The sequence below is a fragment of the Rhinopithecus bieti genome, unplaced genomic scaffold, assembly GCF_001698545.2.
Source record: "Rhinopithecus bieti isolate Rb0 unplaced genomic scaffold, ASM169854v2 scaffold_6710, whole genome shotgun sequence".
In the NCBI taxonomy this organism is placed as follows: Eukaryota; Metazoa; Chordata; class Mammalia; order Primates; family Cercopithecidae; genus Rhinopithecus; species Rhinopithecus bieti.
The window spans coordinates 913286-922710 of record NW_016805362.1 but is presented as its reverse complement, the minus strand read 5'-3'; positions in this window follow the sequence as shown (position 1 = coordinate 922710).

Sequence of the window (9425 nt, the reverse complement as noted above, 5' to 3'; positions counted from 1 at the left end):
GTTGAACACATCCATAGTTCATCCCTCTGAGATCTGCTTTTCCGTAGAGACTTCCAATAGCCATAACATTTATTGAGCACGTCTATCAGCCAAGCACCATGTTCAGTCCTCGATGTGTATTAACTCATTTAATCCTTTTTGTACCCCCTATGAGATGGGTCTATTACTTTTACATATGGGAACACAGAGACCGGGAGAGATTCAGTGACTTGCCAAAAGTCACTGGACCAGTGAGTGGCAGAGATGTGTTTTGCATCCTCAGGGAATGGGAAGAGGACCCTTCTTCCTGCCCTGGAGATCAAGCCCTCCTTTGCTGGTTTAATTAGTACTGAGCATGGCCACCCATCTGTCTCTGGTCGTCCTCACTAAGGAAATGAGATTGCCCCCAGTGGGGTGGAGGATGAAGTTACCGCGGGGTTCCTGAAATGGGGACAGTCCTATTCTCAAAGGCTGGGAAGGTAAAGGAGCAAATAGTTTATCTTCTGCTAAAGCTAAAAGTATCCAGCAGAAATCCAGCCCAACTATTAAGGCATCATTGCGTTTTGGCAGAAGCTAGCGTCTGGGTAGGGGGAGATGGCTTGGCCACCACACAGAGAAAATCAAGCCATTTGAGATAGAGCCTCAGCCCAGCTGAAAGCCGCACAGCTCTCTTCCCAGGGGCTTCGTCTACTCTCCACCACTCTACAGTCAGTTCAGTGCTGCAGACATTTCCAAGGCATCCAGTGTGATCAGGGTATTGTGCTGGATAAGACCCTGTTCTTCGATTGTCAAAAAAGCAGAGCCTAAGAATAGGCAGTAACTGGAAGAGAGGGTGCGGAAGTCCCCTCAGGACTGGAGGCCTGTATTTCTGATGGATCTGGAAAAGCTACTGGGTCCCATACCAAGAAAGCAAAGAAAAAATATCTTCTTTGTCTTATTTTCCTGTATTTAGGCAGAAAACCTGGCTGAAGGGTACCCTCCTTCAGAGCCCCATGGCCTTTGGGGCTTAGCATCCCCCAACAGAAGTGGAATAACAGAAGCCGTCATCTGGCCTGGCATGAGTAAGCAAAGTCTCCACTTCACGGGCTTGTCTGTGCCAGCATGGGTGCCTTTTATCTTCCCCTCTGGCCATTGCCCTACAACCCACATTCTCTCTTTGCAGGCAGCTTCCTAAGACTGGTGGGAATTACATGCCTGGATAGAGAATGGGAGTGGGGAGAAATGCTTCCCTCTGAAGCTTCAGGTCACAGCAGGACACTGACAATCAAAGAGAAGACAAGCTGAGCATAGTGGTGGTACATACCTGCGGTCCTAGCTACTCAGGAGACTGAGGCATGAAGAGTGCTTGAGCTCAGGGGTTTGAGGCTGCAGTGAGCCATGATTGTGTCCCTGCACTCCAGCCTGAGAGACAGCGAGACCCTGTCTCTAAAAAATATTAAAAATGAAAATAAAAGGCCAGGCACAGTGGCTCATGCCTATAATCCCAGCACTTTGGGAGGCTGAGGCAGGCGGATCCCCTAAGGTCAGGTGTTCGAGACCAACCAGGCCAACATGGTGAAACCCCGTTTCTACCAAAAATACGAAAATTAGCCGGGCATGGTGGTGGGCGCCTGTAGTCCCAGCTACTTGGGAGGCTGAGGCAGGAGATTCGCTTGAACCCAGGAAGCAGAGGTTGCAGTGAGCCAAGATTGTGTCACTGTACTCCAACCTGGGTGACAGAGCAAGACTCCATCTCAAAAAATAAAAACAAAAGAGACAGAAGACATACAGACACCTTGTTGTGTTCTGAGTCAGGGAATTAGCACATGTCAAGAATGAATCTGCCCTGGATGCTGGCCACATAAGGGCAGAGTGAAGGAAGGGGGCTCTGTAGACTGGGGCTGCCCACAGACGCCCTGGGACAATGGTCCATTCGGGTGGATTACTGAGGCTTATGAGAAAAACCTACATTCTCTGAATAATGTGAGTAAACAGCTAATGGTGCTGCAAAAAATGGCTGCACCAGACACAGGTTCTCTTTAAAAATGATTCTGTATCCTTAATTAGTGTTTTTAAGCACAAACAAAAGGAAAGCAGTAATTATCCTTGCCTATTCCTTAACGTCAAATTTAGAAACACACCATCCTGAGCTATTAACAAGTTCCGCCATATGCTCAAGGAGACAGTAAGACCTTCCTCTTTAATGCTTCCAAGTGGAGCTGAAAAATTGTGAAAGTTTTGACCTTTTTTTATAGATTTGAAAAGTGAGAAGAGACTTTCAACCTGAGGCTTGTTATTTTTAGCCCAGCAGACAGCTTCGGTTCCCAGGCTCCAGGAGTCATCAGAACTGGGCTGAGGTCCTAGCTGCCACAGCCCAGCTGGGGGACCCAGGGCACATGTCTTAACCTCTCTCACCTGCAGGTGCCTTGTCTATCAAATGAGGATGAGTCATGTGGATGATACGGCGGGCTTCCACAGAGCCTGCACAGAGACTCCGACGTGTGTCAGCGTCGATCCTGCCTCCGTCAGGCTGAGAGGGTGGCCCCTGGTCTTAGGACAAAGAACAGTCCCATTTACTGGGTGTACCTGAAACTTCACCTTTGAGGCTGGTGTTATTTTGCACTTTTGATTTAAGAGGAAACTGAGGTTGCAGCAACATGGAGGGCTCGCCCCAAGCCACACTGGGAGGAAGGAGTGGCTGGGTGCTCTGCAGAAAAGAGGCATTTCCACTGCTAGTCCACAGGACAGGGGGCCTACTGGGGCAGATCTGGCAGAGGGCAGCCATTAAAAAAAAGAAGAAGAAGACATTTACATAGCCAACAAACATGTGAAAAACAGCTCATCATCACTGGTCATTAGACAAATGCAAATCAAAACCACAATGAGATTCCATCTCACACCAGTCAGAATGGTGATCATTAAAAAGTCAGGAAACAACAGATGCTGGAGAGGATATGGAGAAATAGGAACGCCTTTACACTGTTGGTGGGAGTGTAAATTAGTTCAACCATTGTGGAAGCCAGTGTGGCGATTCCTCAAGGATCTAGAACTAGAACTACCATTTGACCCAGCAATTCCATTACTGGGTATATACCCAAAGGATTATAAATCATTCTACTATAAAGACACATGCACATGTATGTTTATTCAGCACTGTTCACAATAGCAAAGATTTGGAACCAACCCAAATGCCCATCAATGATAGACTGGATAAAGAAAATGTGGCACATATACACCATGGAATACTATGCAGCCATAAAAAAGAATGCGTTCATGTCCTTTGCAGTGACATGGATAAGGTTGGAAACCATCGTTCTCAGCAAACTAATACAGGAACAGAAAACCAAACACCACATGTTCTCACTCATAAATGGGAGTTGAACAATGAGATCACATGGACACAAGGAGGGGAACATCACACACCAGGGCCTGTCGGGGGCGGGAGGCTAGGGGAGGGATCGTATTAGGAGAAATACCTAATGTGGATGACGGGTTGATGGGTGCAGCAAACTACCATGGCACATGTATGTCTACGTAACAAACCTGCACATTCTGCATATATATCCCAGAGCTTAAAGTATAATAATAAAAAAAGAATACCTTTCCAATCCTCAAAGTTGTTCCCTCTGAGTAGTAAACATTAATTAATTACTAATATTGTTATTATTTTCAAATTTTAATTAGACAAATGCTAGTATGGCTACAATTTACAGTTAAACTTCAGGAAAATATTTCTCACTCCTTAAGAATGGGTATTCTCCCTTTTTAAATAGAACTGATTCTTAGCTGGAAGCAAAGTTACTCAGAATAGAAACTACATCTTTCTGGTTCCTTTGCAACCAGGTATAGCTATAACTTCTGGCCAATGGGATGTATAGGGAAGCATAGTGTGCAGTTTTCTCCTTTGTCCTGCTTCCTGCTGATTGATAGGTGAATGTGATGGCTGGAGCATGAGCAGCCATTTTGTACCATGAGGTACAAACTAAGATTGGCAGATAGAAAGAGCCACAGTAATCGTAAAGTCACCATCTTGGCCTAGACTGCCTATCCTCGGACATTTATAGGAGAAGGAAATAAACTCCTCCCTCAAATAAACCCATGTTACTTTGGGCCTTCTTTCACTCACAGTCAAATCTAATTCTGCTTCATCTCCCTGCACATTCCAGATAGAATCATCTCCAACCACCATGACTCCTCTCCTCCTATGTGGTTGGTGATCTTTTTTTTTTTTTGAGATGGAGTCTTGCTCTGTCCCCCAGGCTGGAGTGCAGTGGCTCAATCTTGGCTCACTGCCACCTCCACCTCCTGGGTTCAAGTAATTCTCCTGCCTCAGCCTCCTGAGTAGCTGGGATTACAGGTGCCCACCACCACACCCAGCTAATTTTTGTATGTTTTGTAGAGACAGGGTTTCACCATGTTAGCCAGGCTGGCCTCAAACTCCTGACCTTAGGTGATCCGCCTGCCCCAGCCTCCCAAAATGCTGGGATTACAGGTGTGAGACACTGTGCCTGGACTTCGTTTTTGCTTTTTGGTCTTTATTATTTTATAAATCTCTCTCACTGAATATATGCCTTTATTTCAAGGTACCAAACTCTGAAAACAGCATATAGATGATAAATCCACATAGCAGTTTAAAAAAAACCCTTATTCTGATTTCACCACAGTAAACTCCACCAGAGATTTTTGTGACCTTAAAAGTACTTAAGGTCCGAAGGTACTTAACTGAACAGGCAAGTGGATGGAGTCTATTTACCATGACTCCTGGATACAACAGCTTAAGCCCTCTTAGAACACAGGTTTCCATGGTCCCCCCAGAATAAGTAAGAGAAAAGCCTATTAATAATCACTACATCCCCTACCAAAACCAAATTGCTTTAGCCAAGAACTTAGACACTTTGTTTTTGGTGGTTTTAGTGTTTGTGTTTGAAAGACCCCCAATGAATTGAATGAGAAATCTTGAGCTTCATCAAATTTCTTAGAAAACCTTTTCTTTTTTTTTTAATTAATTAATTTATTTATTTTTGAGACAGAGTCTCGCTGTGTCACCCAGGCTGGAGTGCAGTGGCACAATCTCAGCTCACTGCAAGCTCTGCCTCCTGCGTTCATGCCATTCTCCTGCCTCAGCCTCCCGAGTAGCTGGGACTACAGGCGCCCACGTCCAACTAATTTTTTGTATTTTTTAGTAGAGATGGGGTTTCACCGTGTCAGCCAGGATCGTCTCGATCTCCTGACCTTGTGATCCACCTGCCTTGGCCTCCCAAAGTGCTGGGATTACAGGTGTGAGCTACCTCGCCCAGCCTAGAAAACCTTTTGACTTTCATCTGGCCTTTATACACCCCATGGAAAAACACTCACCCATTGCTTGTGCTACCACCTGAAAATGAACAGAGATTGACATGTCAGGTAATTTAACTGATGGGACTAAAATCTCTGACTTTTCTTCCAGTCTTGCTCTTCCTGGGACCTCTTGCAAAATAATCACGTATCCGGACATACCTGCAAAAAGCATAAAACTGCCAGCATTGCCTCCCTTGTTTGGAGATTACTGAAATTAGTTCTGTACTTCCTGAAGTTCATACAAATATCAAAGGCATTTTATTTAACAAACAATTTTGCTTCTCCTTCTGCCCCCCTAAATAAAGACCACACTGACCTCACTGGCTGGCTCACAGGCACCGGCTGCCTGGCCTTCACCCCAACACTTGCTGAGATTTTTCCTCTAAAGTATTGCCAAGGAGGTGTTTGCCATTTTCCAAAATGCAACCCTGACAGGAATCACCAAATGACATTCACCAAAGTCAACTAAATAGAAAATAAAATGTAGGAGCTTAAAACATTCCAAGTTCATGACCATTCATCACGAACCGACTTTCCTCAGAAGAAACAAGCACGTAAATAGACTCCTGCTCACACGATCTCTCCACCATTCTTAATATTTGTGTGTGTGTGTGTGTGTGTGTGTGCGCGTGTGTGCATGTGTGTGCATGTGTGTGTGTGATTGAGAGAGACACAGAGAGAGAGAGGGAGAGAGAGACATGCTGTTTTTGGGTTATTGATATTGATTTTGATGAGTACTTTAAACAATTTTTTTTCTGGGAGCTATTATTACAAGTTCTACCTCGGGCTCAAAATGATTTTACAGTCAATCCTTAAGCCTGCACTTTCTCATCTGGCAACTGTGTGTTTACGCCCCAGTGAGTGGACTCTCTGGAGCTCCTCTGAGAAAATGACAGTGAAGATCAAAGGGTAAGAAAACAAGGCCTAGGAAGAAAGGTTCAAGGCATACTGGATTGATTTAGGCTGGAGAAGGTGGTGAGGAAAACTTTAATAACAACCTTCAGGTGTATAAAGACTTCTGAAAAGAGAGTCTTCATCCATTCTCCACCTTCAGAGAAGACATTCATGATTAAGGGTTGCAACAAGAATGGAGGATGAAGGTGAACAAGCAGGAGAATTTCATGTCTGGCAGAATCATTAGTCATGCGATAAGCATCCTTGACTCATTCTCTGCACATCTTTTGAGGGACAGAAGCGGTTCACATGCCAAGTGGATCCAGGCACAGAGCTCCCTGAAGGCCACAGAACCACAGAACCAAGGTCAGGGTCTTGTGAGACATCTTTGTGGCGTGGCGACGGAAAAGCAGCCCACCTCTTAACCCAAGGTGTTACGTCCTGCATCTCCCTGGGGTGTGTGGCTTCTTCTAGAGGTGACATTTTGGAATTCTCCGAAAGCCCACAGAGACAGGTGTTGCATGAGCAGCAGGCATTATTTACTGTCCTCAAAGTCCCAATTTTAATAAAGCCCAGAGCTTTCTATCACAAGCTGCGTGGCACGGACAACAACCAGTACTACAGTGGTGCAGCCCCTCCCTAAAAGCATTTACGTTAGTGAACAAATAAATACTGTTTGGTAAAGCCAAACAAAATGCTATGTGAATGGGGAAAATATCCCGTTTATTCCAATGTCTTTCTGATAATGGTCACTTGGAAAACTTGGATAAAGCCCTGTAAAACCCAAGAGGTCATGGGCAGTTTCAAGGCCTCGTAAATGGTAGCTTATTTCTCTTGTTTCCTGTTATAAATACAGTTTGGGTTCTCAGTGTAAACCGGGCCACTAATGCATCGTTACAGCTGATGCTATTACAAATGCATAAAAGTGAGGAAATTCAAAGTTATGATTCCCATTGCCACAGTAACTCAGCCGCATCGTGCAATCTGTTTGTAGCGTGCACTACCGAATGTCGTGTTAACTTTTACTGCCTCTATTACATATGTGTGATGTGAAAAGGTTACGGTGGGAAAGGGAGTCATAATTCTGAATTTTCTGATAGTTATGACTTTAAAGTGAGTTTAAAATGACTACTCTTTTCATTTGGTTTTCTTGTTCTGGTTGAGTCTGTTTTCATCGAATCTTGGATTCTTGAAACCATTCTGGTAGATTCTTCATTTCAGTACAAACATTGATTATTTACTCCAGTTTAACAAATACTTAAATACTTTAACATACCAGCATGGGAAGAGCAGGGCTTCGAGGAATACAGAGACTACTAAACACCAGCCCTGTTCGCAATTTCTCCCTTCAGTCGAGGGCATACAAATAATCACAGCTCACAGTAGGGCCACAATGGACACACACAGGTAAGATGAGAGTCATTCCTGATGGGGCTTCAGGCTTTGTGGAGGGAATGAAAGAGAAGGGAATTAAAGTGTATTCAACCTCTACTAAAGGGGTCCTCAACCCCTGGGCTGTGGACTGGTACCAGTCCACGTGGCCTGTTAGGAACTGAGCCACACAGCAGGAGGTGAGCGGGGGCAGAGGAGCAGTACCGCCTGATCCACCTCGTCTCAGATCAGCAGCAGCGTTAGACTCTCAGAGGAGCACGAACCCTATTGTGAACTGCGCATGCAAGGGATCTGGGTCACATGCTCCTTATGAGAATCAAACTAATGCCTGATGATCCGAGGTGGAACAGTTTCATCTCCAAACCATCCTCCTCTCCCCCGACCTGTCCATGGAAAAATCATCTTCCCCGAAACTGGTCCCTGGTGCCAAAAAGTTTGGGGACAGCTGCTCTACTACATAGCAATACGCTAAGTGGTTTGGGACATTATATTTCACCCTCCACATTTTATAAGGCACTATCCCATATTACAGATGTGTCTCCCGCGGTTACTTGGTCGTGGTAGCAGGGTCTGAACTTCAGTTCAAACATCTAAAAGCTCATACTTGTTGTCTATTATTTTGAGTGGAATTTGGGTTAGATCTTGAAGAATATGCAGGTTTGGGCTTTTTAAATTTATTATGATTAAAACAAAAATATGTTATTAAGAGTTTGGGAAACACAGAAGTAAAGACAAAAAACCCACATGTATGACTCATTACACCAAAATTACCACTATTTTAGTATTTTTTTTATTTTCTTTTGAGACGGAGTCTCCCTCTGTCACCCAGGCTGGAGTGCAATGGCACAATCTCAGCTCACTGCAACCTCTGCCGCCTGGATTCAAGCGATTCTCAGGCCTCAGAGACAGAGTTTTACCACGTTGACCAGCCTGGTTTCAAACTCCTGACCTCAGGTGATCCACCTGCCTCAGCCTCCCAAAGTGCTGGGATTACAGGCATGAGCCACCATGCTCAGCCATTTTAGTATCTTTTCTTCAAAGATTTTTTACTAAACCAAAGTTGGTGGGGTTTTTTGTTTTTGTTTTTTGGGCGTGTGCATTGCTGATTGCATGATTCTTGTTCTTTTACACAAATGGGTTCATGGCCTTCCCTTTCCCTTTTCAGTGATTGTAAACTGTCCTAGGCTGGGGAGGAGCACAGCAGTGATGGGGAGGTGACAGCAGAGATGTGCTGGCTGGTGGTGCAGCCAGGACCAAGTCTTGGACACCTGGGCAGGCCACAGAGCTTGACTGAAATGTCTGAGAGCCAGGTGGGTCCTCGGCATAGAGCCCCCCAAATGCCTGGTTTACTAGTTAGGACTTTGTTCTGTAAGCCTCATATATGCACAACTAGCACATAGACAGCAGCTAATAAATGTCACGTACACCTGAATGGGAAGATGCGGATGGCTCTTCATTTATGTATTTATCTATTGAGAGATAGGACCTCTGTTACCCAGGCTGGAGTGTAGTGGTGAGATCACAGCCCACTCCAGCCTCGACCTCCCAAACCCAAGCTATCCTCCCACCTCAGCCTCCCAAGTAGCTGGGACCACAGGAAGGCACCAACACATCCAGTTAATTTTTATTTTTATTTTTTTTGTAGAGATAAGGTCTCATTATGTTGCCCAGGTTGGTCTTGAACTCCTGGACTCAAGCAATGCTCCTTCCTTGGCCTCTCAAAGTGCTGGGATTTATAGGAGTGAACCACCATGTCCAGCCACTGATGGCTGTTGATTAGGGGAATGATGTCATTGCAATTGTGCACTAGGACCATTATTCAGGCCATGAAACAAGGTAGATGA